The sequence below is a fragment of the Hemicordylus capensis genome, chromosome 1 (assembly GCF_027244095.1).
Source record: "Hemicordylus capensis ecotype Gifberg chromosome 1, rHemCap1.1.pri, whole genome shotgun sequence".
NCBI classification, from domain to species: Eukaryota; Metazoa; Chordata; class Lepidosauria; order Squamata; family Cordylidae; genus Hemicordylus; species Hemicordylus capensis.
The window spans coordinates 1,678,783-1,702,381 of record NC_069657.1 but is presented as its reverse complement, the minus strand read 5'-3'; positions in this window follow the sequence as shown (position 1 = coordinate 1,702,381).

Below are 23,599 nucleotides of genomic sequence, written 5' to 3'. Positions count from 1 at the left end.
TCTGCGCCCCCTCCCTGACACAAAGCCCCCCATTCCAGGGAGCGGGCAGCACACATTCCGGCTTCTGAGAGGCATGCCAGATTCTTGGCAAGCAGGCGGGTGAGTCCATCCGATTCCCTGCCAACACTGCAGAGAGCAGAACGATGTGCCCCTCCCCATTCCCAGCTGCCCTGAAGGCCTGTGCAGAGCCTTTGGCCGATTCAGGATACAGTCGCCAGAGAGGGAGCTGGAGGGAGCTGCAGCGAGGACATCACACAGTTCAGGAGGCTGCTTCGTCTTGCCGCTGAAGTCCCAGAAGAATACAAGGTCCTGGTTTCGGCACTAAAGGGCCTCAGCGCCTCCTCCCAGGTGGATGCCCTGTGCGCATGATGAGGTACTTCCGTGAATGAGCCCTGACTCCAGAGCCCTCTGCCTTCAGCGGCTAGGCTGGTGGCCCCACAAACCAGTGTCTTCTCGGTGGTAGCTCCTTCCTTGCTGAAGGTCCTCCCCTGCAAGGCCAGCTAGGCCCCTTCAGCCTGGATTTCTGTTGGGTCTGAGGCGAATGGACAGGATATCCTAGCGTGTTGTTTTTGTATTAACTTTTATTGCATTTCTAAGTTATTATAATGTTGTTTTGAAGTTGTTTTACAATTATTCAAACGTTGCAGTTGTGATCCATCTTGAGAGCCTCTGGTAGGTCCACAAGGTAGAAGTAATGATGAATGAATACACTTTGTGCACTTGATGAAAAAGTGAAGTACCTCAGATACTGTACCCATAGGGACATAGGAAGCTGCCACATACTGAGTCAGGCCATTGGTCTATCTAGCTCAGTATTGCCTACACAGACTGGCAGCAACTTCTCCAAGGTTGCAGGCAGGACTCTCTCTCAGCCCTATCTTGGAGAAGCCAGGGAGGGAACGTGAAACCTTCTGCTCTTCCCAGAGCGGCTCCATCCTGTAAGGGGAAGATCTTGCAGTGCTCACACATCAAGTCTCCCATTCAGATGCAACCAGGGTGGACCCTGCTTAGCTAAGGGGACAAGACATGCTTGCTACCACAAGACCAGCTCTCCTCTCCAGACCAGCTCTCCTCTCCCAGATTGATTGATTGATTGATTGATTATTTATTTATTTATTTAGCACATTCCTATACTGCCACATGTGCAAATCTCTGGCCAGTTCACAATCTAAAACACAGCAACAATTAAAAGATTTATACAATTAAAGCAATTTAAAATATAGATAAAAACTCTAAAACTTAAAGCTTTAAAAACTATAAATTAAAAGCTTGATCAAACAGGTATCAATCAATCAATTAATCCTTTATTACGGTCTATGACAGAAAACAAAATAAACAAAAACCAAGATAAAACAATATAATGCCAACAATAAACTAAAACAATAACTAAGGCAATTATTAAACAGGTATGTTTTCAAATCTTTCATAAAAACATCCAGAGAAGGGGAGGATCTAATTTTGTTAGGAAGCTCGTTGCAATTTTGCTCGTTGCAAAGTCCTGGGGCAGCCCTAGAAAAGGCCAGGTTTCAACTCACCGTCAACCAAGCTGACGATCTTACTAGAAGAAGAAGAAGGTGGCGAAGAAGAAGGTGGTGTTCTCTGAAACCCCTTGGACCCGAAAGCTCTTCTGATGAGGCTTCCTTCCAGACCCCGCCCCCCCCGGAGGCATGCCTCCCAGCTCTTCAAGGAGTTCTTCAAGGACCACAACTTCCTTGCTCCTTAAACAACCCATCTGTGAAGTGTCCTAGGAAGGCCACGTCAAACACTGGCTACAACCACACGCTGGAATGAAATGCCTGTCTGGGGGAATGGCACAGCAGGCTGCAAAGAGCAGCACACCCCACCAGGTAGACTCCTGTCCTGGGCTCTCTTGGTCGCAGTAACATGGCCATCAGAAGAAACCTCCCGCCACTTCTTTCTTCCTGGATGGAGCAAGCAAGAAGATCAGCCACGTGTCAATTTACACATGGTGAATGACACTTTGCCCTGCCATTGCCTCAAAACTGCCTGCTCTCGTTCCATTAGCAAGTGTGCAATTGAGCTGAGTGAAAGCTGAACCGATCGTCAGGTTGCCAGTGGCTGAGTCTCCATTGCAGGTCTCAGGAAGGAAGGAAGGAAGGAAGGAAGGAAGGAGTCGGGCTGCTCTCTCTGGAAGGGGCTGCTGCTTAATGGACAGCAGCCCCAGCCCAGTGCTTGCCAGACAGCCTTTCAGAGAACCCTGGGGTGCAGGGGGAGCTTCTTCAGGGTTCCTCAAAGGGAAGACCCAGCCCGGCAGACCAGATCAGCAGAAGAGCTGGCCCGCCCTTGTCAATGGTCAACGTGAAGCTCGCAGAGAGCGTCCTTTCCGTTTGCCAGGGAGACAAGCAGGCCCCGTGGGCTGGATGTGCAGCCTCTGCGCCATGCAGGTGTCCTGGGGCAGAGATGCCGGCAGGGGCTCCTCTGCAGAGGCGCTGAGAAGGAGTCCTGATGGCAGGAAGCTTGAAAACAGCCCCTGCAGCCCAGAGGGTGCTTTAGGATGTGCACGCCCTGCCAGGGGCGTAGCTAGGGGAGAGGGGGCCTGTGTTTGCCCCTCTCCCCGGCGGCCCCTCAGAGTGAGGGAGATCATGAAGAAAGTAGGGAGGGGTGGGGCTGGGCCCCCGGGGTTCTTTGAACCCGTCTGCTCAATTACAGCTACGCCCCTGCAACCTGCTCCCCACCAACCCCTGGACAGCTCTCCCTTAACACCTCTCTGAGAAAGGCCTCCATGGAAAAAAGACTGGATCCATGTCCCATGGCCACCAGCTGTAGAGGTGGGATCCCCTCTCTCTGAGCAGGGCAAGGCCACTGCCCAGCAGGCAAGAAGCAGGTTTCAGGGCATGGCTGCTGAGCCAGAAGAGGAGCCGTCCAGCCTGGAGGGGCCTAGAGGGCCAAGGAGCTGACCCCAAGTGGTGTGGTGGTGGTGGGTGGTGGCAGCTACACTGAGGCTTTGCCGCCTTACCCCTCTGCGCCGACTGGCTCTCTTCATCTCGTTCCTCCTCAGCAGGGCTCAGAGATGGGAGGCCTCATGCTGTCAGCCAGGCACTGAGCCTTCTAGTCCAGGATTTGGCCCAGACATGCCACCAAGGGGTGACGGGGAGGGGCTGGAGCTGGAGGGTGGGGCCAGTCAGGGGGCATCATAGCTCTCAGCTCTGTGGATTCCCTGAGGGAGGCATTGCGAAGGGCTGTGTTCCAGGGCCCCTACCGGGGTCTGTCTGCCACTCTGGGGTGCCACAGCTACTGGGGCCTTGATCCATGCCGGGGTGCAAAGGCGCCCGTGCCTTCCCTTCTGAAGATGTCCCTTCGAAGGCAGGCTCTGACTGTTGGAGGCCAACACTGTAGGGTTTGCAGGTAGAAAATCCCATGTTTCAGCTCCTGGCTTGATTTCTAGTTCAAGGGGACCCCCTTGGATCGGGTGGCCTGCCCAAAGAAGGAACCCCTCCCCCGCCCCAGTCTATATTCTATTATATTCCATTAAAATTAGAATTAATTTTAATAATTTGTTTCAATAATTGTTTCAAGTAACTCTTTTTATTTCTGTTTTTTTGCTACTGTTTTAATTGTTTTGTATTTTAATCTGTGCCGATTTTTAAATATTGTTTTAAATTTTGTACACCGCCTACTGATGTACATATCAGGAGGAATAAAAATATGATAGATAGATAGATAGATAGATAGACAGATAGATAGATAGATAGATAGATAGATAGATAGATAGATAGATAGATAGATAGATAGATAGATAGATAGTTCCTGTCAGCATCTCTAGCTGCTTTGTTTGTGATGTAAATGTTTCTTTTAAAAGATGCAGCTAGCCTAAGTGCTGAGATGACCGGAGGGCCCCTGACATGTCATGGCCTGTAGCCCTATGCCAGCCAGCCTTTTAGGGTAGCCACTTGGGCTCAGGACATCTCCCACCTGGCAGAGCCACCTTCCACCTTCCCCTAAAACCCCAGGTTGGGGGGCTGGGAGTTGGGCTTGGCTGTCCTCAGCTCAAAGACGGGCAGTATCTAAAATACAAGTCTTTAAAATACGCATTGTTGATTTTGTATCTGAAATACATTTCCAGAAAGTGTTTTGTATTTTGTATCTAAAATACATTTGTTCAGGGATTTTGCATTTTTAATTAACATTGCCCAAACCATAATAGATCTCAGACAATCATTGCTTTGCTTTCTTGCTTCAGGAGCTGCCTTTTTTTTTTTTTAAGGGCAAGAAGGCAGCCCATTGGCTTTTAAGCATCCTTGTATGGGTGCTTTGTACCTCCCTCTCTGCCCCCCTGAAGTTTGAATAGTTTTACTCTGCTCAAACTGGTCAGCCACCCAAGTTTGAAAATCAAAGGGGGGGGGGAGACTGTCCCTATGAGTGAAATGGGAAATGAGGGGTGAGGGTGGTATGGGAGTCCATGGTGGGGGGAGGCAAGAGGGCATAGCTCTCCCCCCCCCCCAGGTTTTGGGTGCAGGAGAACTCCCTGTCTCACAGCTCACTTGCTATAAGGTTCCTCTGTCCCTCTAGCTGCAACTAGAAAACTGGACCTGACCTGAAGAAGCTGAAGTTCTTCTGGTCTAGTATCTGCGTATTTTACAAATATCTCCCTGTCTGTGTCCCCTATTGTTGACTGTGGCTGACTAATGGTAGCAAATGTCCATTTCTTTCCTCTCTGTGAAACAAAGCATCAGCACACTGTCTGAAGTTTACCTATAGAGGACTTTGTGTTCAGATTGCTGGAGGGCATGCAGAGTGCTTAGCTGGCTTTCCAGGCTATCTGGCTGTGGAGGGAGTGAAACACATTGAGGCGATCCTCAGGATTGCCAAGAGCAGGTGGGAAGGGTGCTGGCGGGGGGGGGGGGGGGCTGCTTTTAACTCGCCTTCCCCTCACTGAGAATGTGGATGATCTGCAAGCTCTAGGCATGAAAGTCAAGGACCACAGTGAAAAAATGGGACTATGGCTAAATGTCAAGGAGACTAAACTAATAACAACAGGTACAGCAACCATCCTCAGAATGGATAATGATAAATAAAGCAAATAAATAAATAAAATGGCTACAATGACTCCCTGTCCCCAAAGGGCTCACAATCTAAAAAGAAACATAAGACAGACACCAGCAAAAGTCACTGGAAGTACTGTGCTGGGGATGGGGGTGGGGATGGGAAAGGAACAAGGCTCCCCCAGGATGGAATCATGAGGGGGAACATTCCCGCCAAGTCTCGGACTCCTTTGTCCAGCAAGTGTGTATGACCCCGTCCAGTTGCCACTGTGTTTCACTGTGTTGCCACCCAGTTCTGCTTGCTTGGTTCCTGGTCAATTTGGGTGCCCCTAGTCAAAGGACTTTGGCTACTGGCATCCAGGACAGTTCTCCCTGCTCTTTGGAGATTGATCCCTGGAGCCTGCCCAGTCCTCACAAAAGACCTACTCCTCCTACTTCTACTCCTCCTCTCCTCCGCCTCTCCTCCTCTTCCTCCTCCTCCTCCCACTCCTCTCCTCCTCCTCTCCTCCTCTCCTCCCACTCCTCTCCTCCTCCTCTCCTCCTCTCCTCCTCCTCTCCTCCCCCCTCCCCCTCCTCCTCCTCTCCTCCTCTTCCTCCTCCCCCCTCCTCCTCTTCCACCTCTTCGAAGGGCGGTGGCTGTGCTGCGGTGGAGGCAAGCCGCGCTGGAGATGGGCTGCAAAGCCGTGAGGCTCTCCGCTCAGCAGGGCATCCCTGAAGACGGCTCTCACTCTGCAGCTATTCAACCTGGCTCCAGTTATGGCGGCTGTCCTGCGACATCCCTAGTGCCTTATAATCATTATCATCATTGCTAATTGGGGATATTTCTATGCTACAGTTCAAGTTGGAACCTCATGCCATTCAAAGCAACAAAAAGAAGAGATGAAAGGAAAACATAAAGAGAAAGAGACAAGCAGCATTTAAAGAATACAAAACACCAAAAGCACAGGAGGAAAGCCATCAGTGTCAGCCATCCTTCAAGTCAAGAGCCCTCTCATCTCTCTCTCCATATATATATTCATTCTCTCTCTCCCTCGCCTCACACACAGAGTCAGCAGGAAACTGTCAAAGAAAAAGCCAAGCAGATCTCCCAAGGGAGGGAGTTCCAAAGGTTGAGTGCTACAACCCTCTCACTTTCCCACCCAGTGTGCCTCAGAGGCAGGGAGGATGGGACACACAAACCAGAGGGATGGAACCCATGACCTCAGTGGACATGCAGGCGAGTAGAGGAGGAGGCAGCCCTTCCTTGAGGCAAATCATTAGGGATTTGAAAGGGGATCACCTGCCCTTTGCATTGTGCCTGGAAATGGACCGGCAAAATGGCGGCCCCCCAGTCAGCAGGCCAGCGACCTCATGCCCAACTAGCCTTTGGGACTCAGAGTAAGCTTAGGAGGCACCAGGTCTCCAGAACAGAATTTGCACTGATGCAAACACAAGTCAAAGTGCAGTGTTCTGTTGAGTCGGTGTCGACTCCTGGCGAACACAGAGCCCTGTGGTTTTTCTTTAGTAGACTACAGAGGGGTTGGCCCGCCTCCTTCCATGCAGTATGAGATGATGATGCCTTTCAGCATCTTCCTAGATCACTGCTGCTGCCCAATAGAGGGGTTTCCCCCCTAGTCTGGGAAACAGACCAGCGGGGATTCGAACCGGCAACCTCATGCTTGCTAGGCAAGTCATTTCCCACTGCACCATTAGGTGCCTGCATCACCATGGCTACTGATACGCAAAGGTTGAAGGTCACAAAAATGCAAGGCATTCCTTTGTCGCGATCTTCGGCACCACTGCCCTCTTGCGGGCTCCCCGTGGGAGGCCCTGGCCGCTCCCAGCCAATTTCTGGAGGGCAGCTGTGTGGTCAAGTGGCCCGTTCTTCATTTTTTCATTTGTTTAAATTCTTATACCACCTCACCCAAATGTCTCTAGGCGGTTCACAAATATAAAAAAAGGCAAAAAACATATTCATAACTCTATGCCACAAATACAGCTACAAATCAATACCTTGCATTTTGGTGACAGTTTAACCTTTGCGTACCAGTAGCATTGGTGGTGTGGTGGTCAGGTTAATCGCTGTGACTTGTGTTTGCATCAGGCATTCCTAAAAGCCAAGGGTGGCTCATCCCTTTCCATTTCACAGCCCAGAACCATCCAGCTTCTGAGGCAGGGGGCACAGGCGGGGGGGGGGGGGGCATTTCTGCAGGTACCGGAATGTGGCCGCTTCCATCCCTTCCTTCCAGAGCTTTCTCTGCACTAATGGAACATCTCCCGCTGGGAGAATAGCTGCTAAATTTGATTTTGTCAATATCTTGGCCAGTATCTCTCTTGCAGGAAACACATTGCAATGCAATTATGCTCACACTGAACCTTTTACTGGGTCACAAATAAATCAAACTTTGAAAGGTCAGTGCTGGAAACTATTAGAGGTTCAGCCTTGAGCTATTGTGATGCTAAATTAAAGCCCAGCAGAGACTCTCTCTGTGTGTGTGCGTGCGCTCTTTCTCTCTCTCTCTCACACACACAGACACAGACAGACAGACAGACAGACAGACACACTTACTTCATTCTTCTAATCAGGCTTCCACTATAAGCACATACTCTCTGACAGTAATTTCCACAGACAATGGGAATATTTTACCTTAAGGAGCCATTTAGTGACTGTTGAGGAGAATTTATTGCCTTATCAGGCAAATTAATCCTGCCCGTGGACCAAATTCATTAAGAGCGTTCTGAGCAAGATTTTTATTCCTCTCCAAAGCCTCCCTCTGTATGCCCGTGTATGTTTTGTGGAGAGACAGTTCCTCCTCCTGGTGCTTCACAGGAGGGTCTAGTCCTGGTCATCACTCACGGCTCCCTCCCCTCCACAAAGTGACACTCGCAAGGCATCTGTACAGGGTATTCTCCACTCCTCTGTTCTCTGGGTTTATTGAAAGCATTCATTGCCTCCCCACCTTTTCATTTTTTTTTTTAAAAAGAAGTCAGCTTCCCAAAAGCCCAGGTATTAAAATACAATATCGATACCAAGTGAAACCCTGCCCTGATCTGCATTATGGGGGAAATAATACTGACCTGCCTTACAGGGTTGTTGTAAGGATCTAAAAATCATGCCCGTGCATGGCTTTGAAAACCTGGAAGGACTATGCCAGTAAGCGGTCATATTATTCCTGCTCCTGGGCTGCCAGGCAGTCAAAAGGGGGCCTGGAGTCCAAAGGGCTCTCTTGGCCCTCAGCGGTTCCCACCCTGCAGCGGCTCTTTGGCCCTGTGAAGCTGGAAGCAAGTTCCCATTCAGAGCACCGGCAACCATGTGCCGCGTTGCATGCTACTGCCAGAAGTCGCCCTTGCAGAGGTGTGAACTCTAGACCAGGAGAGGCAGTAAGCGAACAGTCAGACGCAGTCGCTGGTTGTGCAGATAACACACCTTGGCCAGACCTGTGAGTTGGGAAGTCCTCTGCTTATAGCTCCCCTCTACCATGAGTCCGCTGAATGGGCCCAAGCAAGCCACGGGGCTGACAGAGGGAGGGGTGATTATTCTGGCCTCCCTCTCTCCCGGGACTCTTATAAGGAGACAGTGAATGTGAGGAGCCTTGGATGCTTTGGAAGGAGCCATCTAAATACAAGAATAACAACAGAAATAATAATTTTCAGGAAATTACTCACAGCAGAAAAATTACGGAAAGCAGTCCTGCTAAAATTAAGAAGAACAGCCCTGCTGGATCAGGCCCCCCAAGGAGGACCATCTAGCCCAGCATCCTCTTTCATACAGTGGCCCACCAGATGCCTCTGGGGAGCAGCCCACAGGCAAGAGGTCTGTGCATGCCCTCTCTCCTGCTGTGGTTGCTTCCCTGCAACCAGAGGCGTAACTATAGGGGGGGCAGGGGGGGCACGTGCCCCGGGCGCCATCTTTTTGGGTCACATGGGGGCACCGCCATGACCAATTTTTTAAATACAAATTTCTCCTGCTCAGTGCAGCAGCGCTGCAGCAGTCAAGGGAGCGTGTCGGCGCCCCCTCCCCCACGAGCGGTCCCTTCCACACCACCTATGCCCCACCCCATTGCTTTGCTGGCGGCCAGTCAGTGGCCTGGCTTGGCGGCGGCGGGTGCCGCAGCGGGCGCCTTTCATGCTGCTCACTGCGCCTGCCCTTGGCTGAGGCTCACTCACTCCGTCGCTCGCTTAGTCTGGAACAGCCAGAAAGAGGCCCTCTAGTGGCTTGCCAGCCAGAGGGTCTCTAGTCAGTGACGCACGCATGCGCAACTCGGCTGGCGTGCCGTGTCGCGCTGCGCATGCGTGCGGTGCGTCCGTCCTCCTCTGTTCGCCTGCACGTGGTGGCGTGTTCACCATTGCGGAGGAAAGCGTGGTTGCTGGGGCTGGGGCTGCACTGCAGCAGGCGCAGGCAGGATGACGAGGACACACACGGACACCCGCACAGAAGAAAGGATTCAGCGGCGGGCGGGTGGAAGCAGCAGACCAAGTGTCAGGGTGAGAAATTGAATGAGTTGCAAAAACTACAGAAGCCACATGTGGGGGGGGAAACATATTAAAGAATCAGGCTTTTATTTAGCTGCCCAACTATGGTTCTCAGATGCCTAACAGGTGTTAATGTTTGCATTATACGCTCCTCTCTCTGCCCCAAAAGAAAGAAAAACAATCATAAAGATTCTTTGGCACTCAATCTTAAATGCATGCATGTATATGGAACTGAGAGTCAATTCCCACAGCCTGGGTAGTACAGCAGTGTGAGTTGACTCAAGCAGTGTAACATAGCTGCCTGTGCATTGTTACAAGGTGTTTCAAGAGAGTTTTACCATGAGTTCTGCTTGCTGGCATGCTCGTTTTTGCACTGTGAAAGCTTGCCTTGTGATCTCAGTTTACGCTGAAGTGCTCCTATAACAGCTCCATCTCAGAAAAACCTGCAGTGTTAGCTTTAACAAGTGCCTGTGGTATCCTGCTAAAGACACAAAGTTTGGCAAGAAAAATGGGGGAGGGGGTTATATGCCAGGACCTTTGGAGATTGTCTCTTGCTTGTGAGGAAAAACCTAAGTATAATGTGGTGTGTATCATCAATCATTGCATCATAATTCTGTTGTCTGAGATACAGGCCAACTCCACAGGGTTGTTGCTTGTGAGGAAAAACCTAAGTATAATGTGGTGTGTATCATCATTGCATCATAATTCTGTTGTTTGAGATACAAGCCAACTCCACAGGGTTGTTGTGAGGAAAAAACACATGTGTGTCAGTCAGATGTATGCTGGGGGGGGGCGCGGTGGGGGGGGGCGCAATTTCAGTGCTTGCCCCGGGCGCCGTTTTCCCTAGTTACGCCTCTGCCTGCAACGGGTATTGAAAGGCATCATGGCTCTTAGGCTGGAGGTGGCCCACAGCCACCAGACTAGTAGCCCTTGATAGACTTCTCCTCCGTGAAGTTATCCAACCCCATCTTGAAGCCATCCAGGCTGGTGACTGCTACCACATCTTGTGGCACAGAATTCCATAAGTTAATTATGCAACGTGTGAAAAAGTACTTCCTTTTGTCGTATTAAAAGGACCAATTGGGGAATGCCTAACTTCTTCTTTTAATTCCAGTGCGACAACTTTGAGTCAAATTCCTTCATCATGTCAGCCAATAGCAATATCTGTGTCCTACAAGTCCAAAAGGTCCAAGAAATTTGAGAGGAAGCTTGGATTCTTACAGTGGGCTGCTTCAGACAGTTCCATGCCCAGCTGGACTGCCTCCTGTGATAAAGATGGGAGCAAGCCATGGGAACACACACTGCCTTCCCAGCACACCACACTTTAATCACATGGTAGGGATGTGGGTCAAATCCTCCTCTAAAGTAGAACTTGGCCCATGTGTCGAGAAGCCGTTTGGACACGCATACCCTGGCATGCTATTAAGGAAGAGTGCACTGTGGTGATGGTGTGTGTGTGTGTGTGTGTGTGTGTGTGTGTGTGTGTGTGTGTAGACAAGACGTGAGGGCCCCCATTTTTCTCACATGGGCTGAACTGGCGAGCTGGCCTGTCAGTGTCTCATCTGCACTGGCTCTTGAGAAGTATCTCAGCTGTTCCGACTAGATTCTGTGAGGTACACTCATCGATTGCCTCCTGGGGGTTTTGCTCTCCTGGGCACTTTCCAGATGAACCCCTCCCACAGGGTCGGGAGAGAATCATCAAGGACGGTGAGGGGAGAGAATCACCAAGGACGTCTAACACAGACATTTTGAATTTCATAAGAGGGAACTTCTCCAAAATGAGGAGTATGGTGAAAAGAAAGCTGAAAGCGAAAATCAGGAGAGTCACTTCGCTCCAGAATGCATGGAGTTTACTCAAAACCACAATACTAGAAGCCCAGTTAGATTGTATACCTAAAAGGAGGAAAGATACCACTAAGTCCAGGAGGATGCCAGCATGACTAACAGGTACTGTCAAGGAAGCCATAAAAGGGAAGAAGACTTCTTTCAGAAATTGGAAGGCCTGTCCAAACGAAGTGAACAGAAAGGAACACAAACTCTGGCAAAAGAAATGCAAGGTGACAATAAGGGAGGCAAAAAGAGAGTTTGAGGAACATTTAGCTAAAAGTATCAAGGGGAATAACAAAAACTTCTTTAAATACTTCAGAAGCCGGAAACCTGCCAGGGAGGCAGTTGGACCATTAGAGAATGAGGGAGTGAAAGGGATTATTAAGGAGGATATGGAGGTTGCAGAGAAGCTGAATGAGTGCTTTGCGTCTGTCTTCACGGCAGAGGATATTCAGTATATACCTGTTCCTGAACCAGGATTTTTAGGGATGGGAGGCTAGAGAGCTGAGTCAGATAGAAGTGACAAGAGATGATGTTGTAAACTGTCTGAAAAAACTGAAAGCTAACAAATCACCAGGGCCGGATGGCATCCATCCAAGAGTCCTCAAATAACTCAAATGTGAAATTGCCAACCTCTTTGCTAAAATATATAACTTATCCCTGAAATTGGGCTCTGTACCAGAGGACTGGAGAGTAGCAAATGTAACACCGGTTTTCAAAAAGGGATCCAGGGGCGATTTGGGAAATTATAGGCCAGTTAGCCTAACGTCCATTCCAGGCAAATTGATGGAAAGCATCCTCAGGGATAAAATCCTCAGGGATAAAAAAAGCACCTAGAAGAACAGGCCCTGCTGGGAGAGAACCAGCATGGCTTCTGCAAAGGTAAATCTTGCCTCACCAACCTTTTGGAGTTCTTTGAGAGTGTCAACAAGTGTGTGGATCAAGGTGATCCAGTTGACATAGTATACGTGGACTTCCAAAAAGCTTTTGACAAAGTTCCTCATCAAAGACTCCTGAGGAAACTTAGGGGTCATGGGATAAGGGGACAAGTACATGTGCGGATTGCTAACTGGCTGAAAGACAGGAAACAGAGGGTCGGGATAAATGCAGAGTTTTCACAATGGAGGGAAGTAAGAAGTGGGGTCCCCCAGGGATCTGTACTGGGACCAGTGCTTCTGAGTACCAGTTGCAGGGGAGTGGCAGCGGGAGAGGGGGCATGCCCTCGGCTCCTTCCTGTGGGCTCCCCAGAGGCATCGGGTGGGCCACTGTACTGTGAAACAGGATGCCGGACTAGATGGGCCTCCTGGGGCCTGATCCAGCAGGGCTGTTCTGATGTGCTTATCTCTCTACGGATCTGCCAAGTGTGCTTCCTGTGTTGTGCCACTGCAGTCCCTCTGCTGACCGCAAGGGGCCGTTTGCATTTCTGATGCCTTACTTCGGGTTTTACCTTTGCGTTTTAGTGCTACAACATGGCATGTGCATCACAAAACAGGAGCTGTACTTTCCCGTTGCAGCAGTTTGCGAGGGCATTGGACTGCTGTCCTCGGGTGTCATCTGGAAAGCGCCCTGGAGAGTGTAGAGAGCCTGATGGGCCAATTCCTTTGTGATGGGGTGAAGAGGAGACGCCAGCGGGAAGGGAGGGTGGAGGGAGACGCGGCACAAGAGGAAGGGAAGGCTCAGAGGGGAGGAATGCCGGCCACATTGGAGCCCCACAAGAAGAACCCCCACTGATGCTGAGGGGGAGGGGCTTGCTCGTGGCTGCCCTTCGAGCTGCTGAGCTGGGCGGGCTCCCCGGTGGCTGAGAAGTGGCCGCTGCCTCCCACCAAAGGAGGTCTGCTCCTGCCTCATGGGTCCTTCTGAAGTTTCGCACCCTGGATGCTGTTGCGCCATGGATGCCCCCCTCCCCATTTCCACAGCTGGGGGGGGCGTGCAGGGAGCCTGCAACTTTACAAAAACAACAACACCCCTATTTCATTCTGAGAGCCTCTGATAATAATGGATGGTGCTTTTTTTTTTTTTTAAAGCCAACTTGATTTTCCATAGAGGTCTCACTGAATGACCTGTAATTTATGACTTCCTGAGGCTATTCAAAGTTAGCGCAAAGGAAGAACCGCCTTGGGTGATGCTATGGAAGTACCAAAGTTAACATTTCATTAGACACAGAAATCCCCCACCCTGTGACGCCGTGGAGGCTGCAGGTGTGGAAGGTGGCCCTCACGCAAGGCTTGCTCTCTCTCCATCACCGGCAATGGGAAGTGAAGGGGGGGCCCTGCATTTTCTCCCCCCCCCTCAGCATTTCCTCAGGCTTCGCCTTGCTCTGTGGCCGTTCGTGGCTGGATTTTGCCCTGGCCTCCCTCCCACATGCACGCAAAGCTGGAAAGGTGACTAACATCTTCTGCAATCAGCCAACAACAGCTGGAAGCAAGAAACCCAGCCTGGGTCACATGATTTCGTACCGTCTGTATTTATTCAAATATTTATTAGTTTGCCTTTCCATTTGAATAAACTGTCGAAGGCAACTAACATCATAATTTAAAAATAGGCTAAACTGAAATGTAGCAGAGCATAAACAGGAGCAGAAAATACAGCAACACAAATGGCATCCAAGAATGGGTGTCCGTGTCAGGGAGTTCCACAGGCTGCAAACTGCCGCAGAAAAGGCCTTCTCCTGCCCACTGGGCCTCGGCTCTTCCTCCCCTCCTGAGCCAAGTGGCCAGGTAGTCTGGAGAGAGACTGTTCCTGAAGCGTCTGGCCAGGCCTCCCCAAGCCACACAGGGCTTTAAAGGGAGTAGCGAGCACTTTGAACTGAGACCAGAAATGAACCAGAGAGGAGTCACATGCTCCTCGGGGACCGGGGGGGGGGGTTGCTGAGGAGGAAGGCAGGCCTGGATGTCATGAAGTCAGCTTGATTTGGAAAAGGAAGCTCTGGGGAGGGTGAGGCTGAGACGCAGTGCGGTCCCTGCACAGCCACAGAGATGCCGAAGAGGGAAAGGACACACCTCTCTTTCCAGGAAGCCAAAGCACTCTTTGCAGGCTCATCCAATCCCATCGGCGGGGGGGGGGGATCTAGCTGTCATGAGCAGCCCCACCCCAGGGGTCCCCATGCATGCAGGGCTCTCTGGTGCAGAAGGCATCGGCGGGGGGGGGGGGGGCGGGGGGGGCTTCTAGGGACAGGCCTGGTGGCAACTGGCCGGGAGACGGGATCTGCCATCAGCCCTTCCAGCCGCCACAGGCACCAGGCCTCTGCAGGTGCCACCCACCAGCCACACCAAATGCAGTTCCATGGTGGGGGGGGGGGTTGCAGTGGGGGGGCACACCCAACTGCAGTGAGAGGGGTGGTGTAAGGGACACGGGCTGCAAAACAGAGACGGAGCTGATGGGATCTGAAAGTGCGGTGCCTCATCTCTCATCTCTTCCTTCTTGCGACGGGCTCTTTGGTAATACCATTGGGGCATCTGAATGGGGTAAGACCATCAGAACATAAGCCCTGCTGGATCAGGCCCAAGGAGGCCCATCTAGTCCAGCATCCTGTTTCGCACAGTGGCCCACCAGATGGGGGTATCTCCCCCATCCAAATGCAATGGCCAAAACCCAACCCAAAGCTAAGTATTGAAATTATTTATTTATTTATTTATTTATTTATTCATTATACTTTTATACCACCCCAAACTCGTGTCTCTGGACGGTTCACAATGGTAAAACAGTTAAAAACACATAAAAACAATTACAAACTAACAATTTAAAAATCAATCACAGAATTAAAAACCTATACATATCAAGAAGCTGAAAAAGCCTGAGTAAAAAGATGGGTTTTTAAATTAGAAACAGCAGCATCCTGCTTTTCGACAAAAAGGGTCATTTACTTAGCCGAAGATATCCAGAGAAGATGGCTCCTGTCCCGAAGGAATCGCAAAATCGAAAGCAAAACACACCCAGGAGGGCTGCTGGGCTGGGCTGGCCCATTGCTCTCACCCTGCTCAAGAGAAGGGAGCCACCGTCCACTCCCCGTGATGCCCATCCTATGCCTGCCTCAGGGGGGCTAAACCAGCTGGCTGAGCCCTGGCTAGGGAGGGTGCAGACAACCCAGCTCTGGAACCTAAAAACATCCGCCGCGCAGGATCTTACAAGGCACACGGCGAAGAGTCTTGCAAGCAGTCTGACTAACCCCACCCTGACCAGCTTAAACCCATAGAAACCATACAGGGGAAGAGTGGGAGGGTCCCTTAGAGGCCATCTAGTCCAACCCCCAGCTCGATGCTTGAAATCCAGAGCTAGAGAGCAGCCTCTCCAGCTTTTGCTTGAAGCCCAGGGGGAGACAGCCACCCTCCTGACAAACTGGTTGGCTTTATTGTTCAACTGCTCTTATCATTAGGAAATTCCTTCCAACATTAAGTTGAAATCTGCCCCCCCCCACCCATAAAGTAAGCCAATTAGGTCGAATCCTGCCCTCTGGGGCAGCAGAAAACAAGCCCTTGCCCTTGCCTCTGTGGTGGCCCTTCAGGGACTTCAAGATGGCAATCATGTCTGCCTCCCCTTCATCTTCCCTTCTCCAGGAGCTGCAGCCCCGTTTCCTCATAAGTCTTGCTTCCCCGACTCCTGGCTATCTTTGTTGCCTCCTCTCTACACGTTCCCATTTGCTTACATCCTCCTTAGGGTGCAGCACCCAGAACTGGACATAGTACTCCCGATGATGTCTGATGACAAGTGCAGAATAGAGTAGAACTTCTTGTGACTTGGTATCTCTGGTTCTATCAATCCAGCCTAAAATGGCAGGCGCCTTTTTCGCAGCCCCATCACACTTCCGGCTCATGTTTGCTCCGCTTGTGATCGACAACAAACCCAAGAAGCTTTTCACCTGCACATCTGACAAGCCGGCTATCCCCCCCCCCCCAACCCTGTTCATGTCTGCCCAAGCACAGAACTTGGTATATCTGCCCCCAGATGTTGCTCGACTACAACTCCCATCACCCATTGTGGCTGGTGATGATGGGAGTTGTAGTCCAACAACATCTGGTGACCCACGGTTGGGAACCTCTGCTGTGAGTTATGGAGATAAATGCTGGAGAGCACTGGGCCATGTGGAGAGCACTGGCGGTGTGTGTGTGTGTGTGTGTGTGTGCCGTCTGCCTTCCCCATTCTCCCAGGGTGGGAGTTCTGGCACCCCTTTACTGGGCACCCACTTTCACAACACCTCTCAGGAGGGGAACACTCCTAGCCACCCCGATGGCCACATTTGGCCCCAGTACTGTGCCAGCCGCTCTCCGGCTAAGCCCACCCAGCCTGGATATCACCCCGCAGTGTGGCCCTGATCCCAGCAGCAAGCACAGGAGGCGGCTCCTTCTCCCTGGGATCAGGGCAGCTCCTCCTCCTTGAGCTGCCACGGCTGCTCCGGCTGCATGAGGTGAGAAGAGCCAGAAGAGCCAGCCCCTCGGAGGCAGGCCTGTCCTCTCTGGAACCAGGACAGACCTGCCTGACCATACTGGTGCTGCTCTGGACCGTGGCTGGCACAGACCTAGGAGCAGAGAGACATAGGCAGCTGCCACAGACTGAGTCAGACCATCTAGCTCAGTATTGTCTTCCCAGACTGGCAGCGGCTTCTCCAAGGTTGCAGGCAGGAATGTCTCTCTCAGCACAATCTTGGAGATGCTGCCAGGGAGGGAACTTGGAACCTTCTGCTCTTCCCAGAGTGGCTCCATCCCCCGAGGGGAAGATCTTGCAGTTCTGCTCACACTTCTAGTCCCCCTTTCATATGCAACCAGAGCAGACCCTGCTTAGCTAGGGGGACAAGTCATGCTTGTGACCACTGGACCAGCTTTCTTCCTGTGCTCAGTTGTGACTGAGCAGAGCCCTCGCAGTGGCCAGAATCAACCCCCTCCCGACAGGCACTATCTGCCGCTGCTGCCTGGTGAAAGGTGTGGGATCCATCTGCAATTCCTTTCCCAGGGCCCACTTCACCCTTGCTACACTCCCTGACTCTGCAGCTCCCCGTTTGAAACATCCCTCCAAGGAAGAGCAGGTTGGCAATGGAACCAGTTCCCTTGGGGGTGATGCTGGGCTCTCCCTCACTGGAAGGATCCAAGCAGAGGCTGGACAGCCATTGGTTGGGGCTGCTGGAGCTCTGGATTTCCTGCATGCCGCAGGGGTTGGACTAGATGGCCTCCCGGAGGCCCTCGGCTGCATTCCCAGTGGCAAGGTGCTCTCCCTTGTCATCAAAGCGGCCGCTGCATTTGACGGCCTGCTTCGCTTCCTCCTGCAGCAAGAGGAGCCGGCCAAGGAACAAGAAGCGGCAAGGCCAGGACAGATCTCCGCAGCTGCAATACACTGATCTAATCTCCGCATATAAATGGCCTGTCAAGTGAAGGACGTGATCGGCTATTTAAATATTGACAGGACTTTTCCTTCTCTGCTCCTGTTCACAGCTGGGTGAGTGCTGAGTTTAAGCAAATCACTTTGTCACGCCGCTGCCGCCGCCACCGTCTCACCAATGGCATATTATCCGCTCCTGCATAATCCCTCCGGCATCTCCTCTCACTCCTCCCAGTGGAACTGCAGCCGGGGCCATCATCCATCAAGCTGCCTTCCGGACCTCCAGCCTTGGCCATGCCGAGGCTGCCTGGAGGCGGCACCGGCTGACAGAGGGCCAGGAAGGAGCTGCCAGGCGCTCACCGGGGTTCAGAAGTGGCGGGGAGGCTCAGCAGCCCTTCTCAGGGTCATCGGGGGGTGTGCTAAGCAAGGAAGCAGAGCAGATCCACCACCAGGACAGAAGGCTTCTCAGCATCTTGGCCAGGACGAAGCGGAGTCGGCAGACCCACCTTTGGGGGCCATCGTCACGGGCAAGGGGACCCAGCGCAGATTCCCCTCACAGAAACAAGGAAGCGTCCAGCCCACGTAGTCTGTTCCTTGGCTATGCACTAGGCCTGTGCACAGCCCCACAAGTCACGCCATGGGACAATCGTGGCCTGGTCATGTCAGCCCTAGGGTTGCCAACTGTCCCTCATTACACAGGATCATGTCCCTCATTTCAGGGATGAAACGTTGGTCCCTAGAGGGACAGCATTTGTCCCTCATTTTTTTCATTTAGCAATAACATAGACGTCAATGATACTCAGCCTCTTGATTACCACTGCATACCCCTTTCCCAGCCCGCTCCCCGTAGCCAGCCCCTCCAAACTTGTGTCCCTCATTCTGGCAGTGAAGTGTTGGCAACCCTAGTCAGCCCCTCCCAATGGCTGGGCCTTGTCTTGCTGGGGATACAGCATCTCTGCTGGAGTCTCCCCAATTTGGGCACCAGATCCGGAACCCCAGCTGGACCAAAGCCTCCAGAATGGCCTCTGCGTACACTCCTCCAATGGCCATCCTCTCCGCTCCCTCCCCTGGCTTCTCCCACTGGCCAAAGCACCTCAAAGTCCATTTCCTCTCCCACAGGCTTCCCTCACACACGTCCTGGCTGGCCCCAGCTCTTCAGTGGGCGGCACTGGGCTGCATGATACGCAGGGCCTTCCTGTCTGCTTCCGGCCCCCTTGGCCCTCTTCTCAGCCTCTTGCCCCTCTGTTTCCCCCAGTGCAGTCTGTGTTCTGCTTGATCTTGCAGGAGCTCACAGCCAAGAAAATCCGATGGCCAGAAGGTTGTTCTGTCTATATTTACAAACACTGCTTCCAGTGGCTGGGTAAATATTGGCTTTCTTGTGAGTTTTCTAATCAAATAAAGAAAAAAATTAATTTCAGGCAGATGATTGAAAGCCTCTTTGGAAAGCTCCCTTATGGACAAATCCTAGAGAACATAATAGAAAATCTGATTACTACTGACACATTTTATAGCTAACTTTTTAAAAAAGAGAATGACTTGCTCATTTCTTTGGATTTTTCTTTAAAAAGGGATGTTGCAAAGAATAGATTCAAATCTCATTGCTCTTTTCTGTCTTACAGTCGCATTCCAGAAATATAAAGGATTTCCTTACTGAGTCCTTGTAGGGAAAGGCCTCATGAAGCACAGTCACAGTCACTGCAGAGTAGGGATGTGCACAGAATGGATTTTGTGTTTTGTTATGAGCTTGAAACAAGCCACAGATAGCCAAAACATTTCATTTATACTACAGCGGTTGACCCCAGTTGTTTTGACAAAACAAACTCAAAATGTTGTGAGTGTTTTGGCCATAGAGAACAATGGGGAAACTCAAAACATCCCATTCTTCCCTCTGGGGTTTCTGGGGAAAGTTCAACATTTATTAAAAATCACCTGCTTGCCCATTTCTTTTGTGGGTTGTAGGGTTGTGCATTCCCCCCCCCTGTTTTTTTTTGGCCCAAATCGGAAACATCCCCATTTTGTTCTTTGTTCAAAATTGCAAAATCCAAATCCAAAATGTTTTGGATTTTAAAAAATGGCCCCGGGGCAAAACTAGTGGGTGGGATTGGTAGTGCCCAATGGGTGGAAGCAACCACCCAAATTTCAGAGGAATTGGGCAAAGGGCTGATTCTGAATTTTTTGAAGTTTAAGATTTTTCCATAGGGAATAATGGAGGTTTCAGCAAAAGTATAGCTTCACGTTGAGGGGAAAGGGAGTGGCCCAGAGCAGAGTAGGGTGGCTGGTAGTACCCAGTGGGGGCAAAGAAGCTGCCAGAATTATTTCAAAGGAATTGGGCAGAGGGCTGATTTTTAGAGATTAAATGGAGTTTACGTGTCTTTAAGGTTCTTCCCCATAGGGAATTATGGAGGTTTCAGCAACCCCATAACTGCACTTGGGGGGCACCAGGGTGGCCCAGAGCAAGTTGTGGTGTAGAGCACATAGGGTGCCAACTACCCCCATGGGTGGCTAACCCATGGGGTACTGGGTTCTGTTGTTTCTGAGGTGTTTTGAATGTAGATTCTCTGGTAGCATATGAGAGTGGATTCATGGTTTGTCATTGAAAATCTCATATGCTGCCAGAGAAACTATGCTCAGAATACATCAGAAACAACAGAACCCAGTTCCCCATGGGTTAGCCACAAATGGGGGTGGGGCACCCTCTGTACATTATACCACACCTCACTCTGGGCCATCCCAGTGCCCCCCAGGTGGAGTTATGGGGCTGCTGAAACCTCCATAATTCTCTATGGGGGAAAAAATCTTACAGACGCGTAAACTTCAAAATTTCCTAAGGAATCAGCCCTTTACCCTATTTGGAATCTAGGTGCACCAACCTTGGGGCACTGCCACCCAACCCACTGTTTTGCCCCTGAAGCCCCACATAAACAAGTTGAAAGAATGAAGAGAATGATGAACAACAATGACACTTAATTTTTTGGCAAAGTTATTTGAGAATTTTGTAGCAGGTGGGAGCCTGTCCTTGTGGCACTAGCACAGCAGCACAACCCATTTGTGGATTCAAGCAATCTTTCAATAAAAATGCTCCCTCCCCATGGAACAGTGACCACGAGTCATTTGAGATAGCAAGATAGACCAATAACCTGCCTTGGTACTGTGGAACAGCTTCAAATGTTCATTTAACTGAACTGGAGTAAGCAGTAGCCCAAACAAATCAGCCTACTGTTCAGAATTGTTGAGATTTATCCTCACTGCATTTAAGAAAGTGCAAATCCATGGATCATGGTTACAAGAAAGAGAGAAGCAACTAAGATTCCTGGGGATGTCAATAGATTGACAGGGGTATTCCCCAACCCCCCTCCTTTTGTCTCCTGTAGTCCCATGTGGATGACCTGTCCCTGCAATGGCAAAAGTTGTGAACCACTGGCTTAGACATCATGTCCCATTGAATTACATTGTGGCCTAAATTACATTAGACTGCTCAACTTGGGCAACAAAACTTAGATACCACTATAACTCATAAAAACTAGAAGAAAAACAAAATAGCTCTTCAAAAGAGCCCTGAACAAGTCAAGAGATTCTTTCTAAACCTTTGGAAAGAAAAATCTGTGTAATTTCAGAATGTTCCTAACCAGCTTCTGGAAAAGCTTCTCCATGCAACTTATACCATGGCTTTTAACAAGAGCTTTGGAATTGCATTGAGCTCCCAAAGATATTTGTGTATTTCTGTCTCAAAATGCTGTCTTCCAAATCCCTTTCCATGGTCAGTTTGCATTTCAATCACAGTGAATACAACACATAATTAACTTAACCATTCATGCCCAACAGGGAAGATCTGCCCGCTTTTTGCATATCTTGTCTTCTGCTAATCACTCAGTGCCTCAGCTGGAGTGGAGAGGAGTCAGAGGAGTCAATTTGAATTGCAATGCTTTTCCGAAGAGCAAAGCATTCCATTTGAAACACAGTCATTTTGATTTGGAAACAAAAATAACTGGTTTTTAATTCTTGATTTCATTTTGGTTACAAAACCTCCAAAATTGCCATTTTTGGGCACAAAACGTTTTGTAGCTGAATTGAAATGCACAAGCCTAGTGGGTTGGATAGTAGGTAGCACCCATCATGCCCTACCAAACAACCCACTTTGGTGTCCCTAGAAACTATCCATAGGGAACAATGGGGTACTTTGATTTCCCCCCTTGTTCCCTATGGCTGGAACAAGCTGCACTAACAGAGTGCTTGCACACAAGTTTGGCACTGCAAATTGCAATGCATTTTGCTACCCTGACTTGAAAAACACTGCAGAAAAACATTGCAGAAAAACACAGTAAAAAGGATTCTGTCCCTCCCGAAACAGAACACAGAACATTTCAAACACAGTCCAAAAATGGCCAAAAATGGGAATCACTGGCCCAGAATCCACTGCCAGTCACAGTGCCTGCACTGCTGTAACATCATCGGCACAAGTGGCTCTCTCACACACAATTATGACTCTTTACTTCCTACTAACATTGCAACAGCTGCCACAGCAGCATGCTTAGCAGCAAGCATAGCCACAGGCTCAAATAGAGCAACTTCTACTACATTTTGACTGAGTACACTTCACAATGCAAATTGCAGAGCAGGCCTGAGCAGTGAGTGAAGCACAAATTAGTCATAAGAACATAAAAACAGCCCTGCTGGATCAGGCACAAAGCCCACCTAGTCCAGCATCCTGTTTCACAGTACAGTGGCTCACCAGATGCCTCTCGGGAACCCACAGGCAAGAGGTATGTGCATGCCCTCTCTCCTGCTCCTGCTCCCCTGCAACTGGTATTGAGAGGCATCGTGCCTCTGAAGCTGGAGGTGGCCCACAGCCATAAGACTAGTAGCCATTGATAGACCTGTCCTCCATGTATAAGTCCCTTTTCAAGCCATCCAAACTGGTGGCCATCACCACATCCTGTGGTAAAGAACTCCATAGATTAATTAGGCACTGTGTGAAAAACTACTTCCTCTTGTCAGTCCCAAATTTTCCCACCTTCAATTTCATGGGGTGACCCCTGGTTCTAGTGTTGTGAGAGAGGGAGAGAGATTTCTCTCTGTCCACTCTCTTCAGTCCAGGCATAATTTTATACACCTCGATCATGTCTCCCCTTAGTTGCCGCTTTTCCAAGGTAAAGTGAGTCCATGGCATGGGCGTCCTTTTTCAGCTTACAATGGTAAGTTGCCAGGTTAAGAGAGGTCTATCAACGGCTACTAGTTGGAGGGCTATAGGCCACCTCCAGCCTCAAAGGCAGGATGCGTCTGAGTACCAGTTATGGGGGAGTAACAGCAGGAGAGACGGCACGCCTTCAACTCCTGCCTGTGGCTCTCAGCGGCATCTGGTGGGCCACTGTATGAAACAGGATGCTGGACTAGATGGATTTCCTTCGCCCTGATCCAGCAGGGCTCTTCTTATGTCTTCTATCCATTGATAAACTGCAGGGTTGAAATGATCTTCCCAACACTGTAAAATAATACTATTGCCAACAAGTAGTGCATGGGACAGCCATGATCTGCTATCCCATGCGAAGTTCTAGACACGTGGCAAATAACCAAGGAGGAATGTTCTGTCACAAAATTTAACACTGGAATTCAAAATTAGGTTGATGCAGTCAATCATGTCTTTCCAAAAGGGCACTATTACATTGCAACTCTGAGTCTACATCATATGGATTAGGGAGCCCTCAGCAACACCACACACAGCCCCAACATAAGGGAGAAGCAGTGATATGTTTATGGAATAAGCATCCAGGTGCCCAAAGGTTACGGAGTATCAATGTTTGCTGCATAAGCCTCAGTTTAAGATCTGGGGTAGAAGATTGCCTGCTTGCTAGAGCATTGGTCTAGTGGGCTGGAAGGATCTGAGTTTCCAATTCCTCATTCCACTTAGCATGTAGGAACGGTAAATCATATTTATAAGTCATATTGTAATTTGTACAAAATGGCATAAAACTTCCCCCAACTTTCATTTGTCCCATAGGGGCTCCCTTCATTCC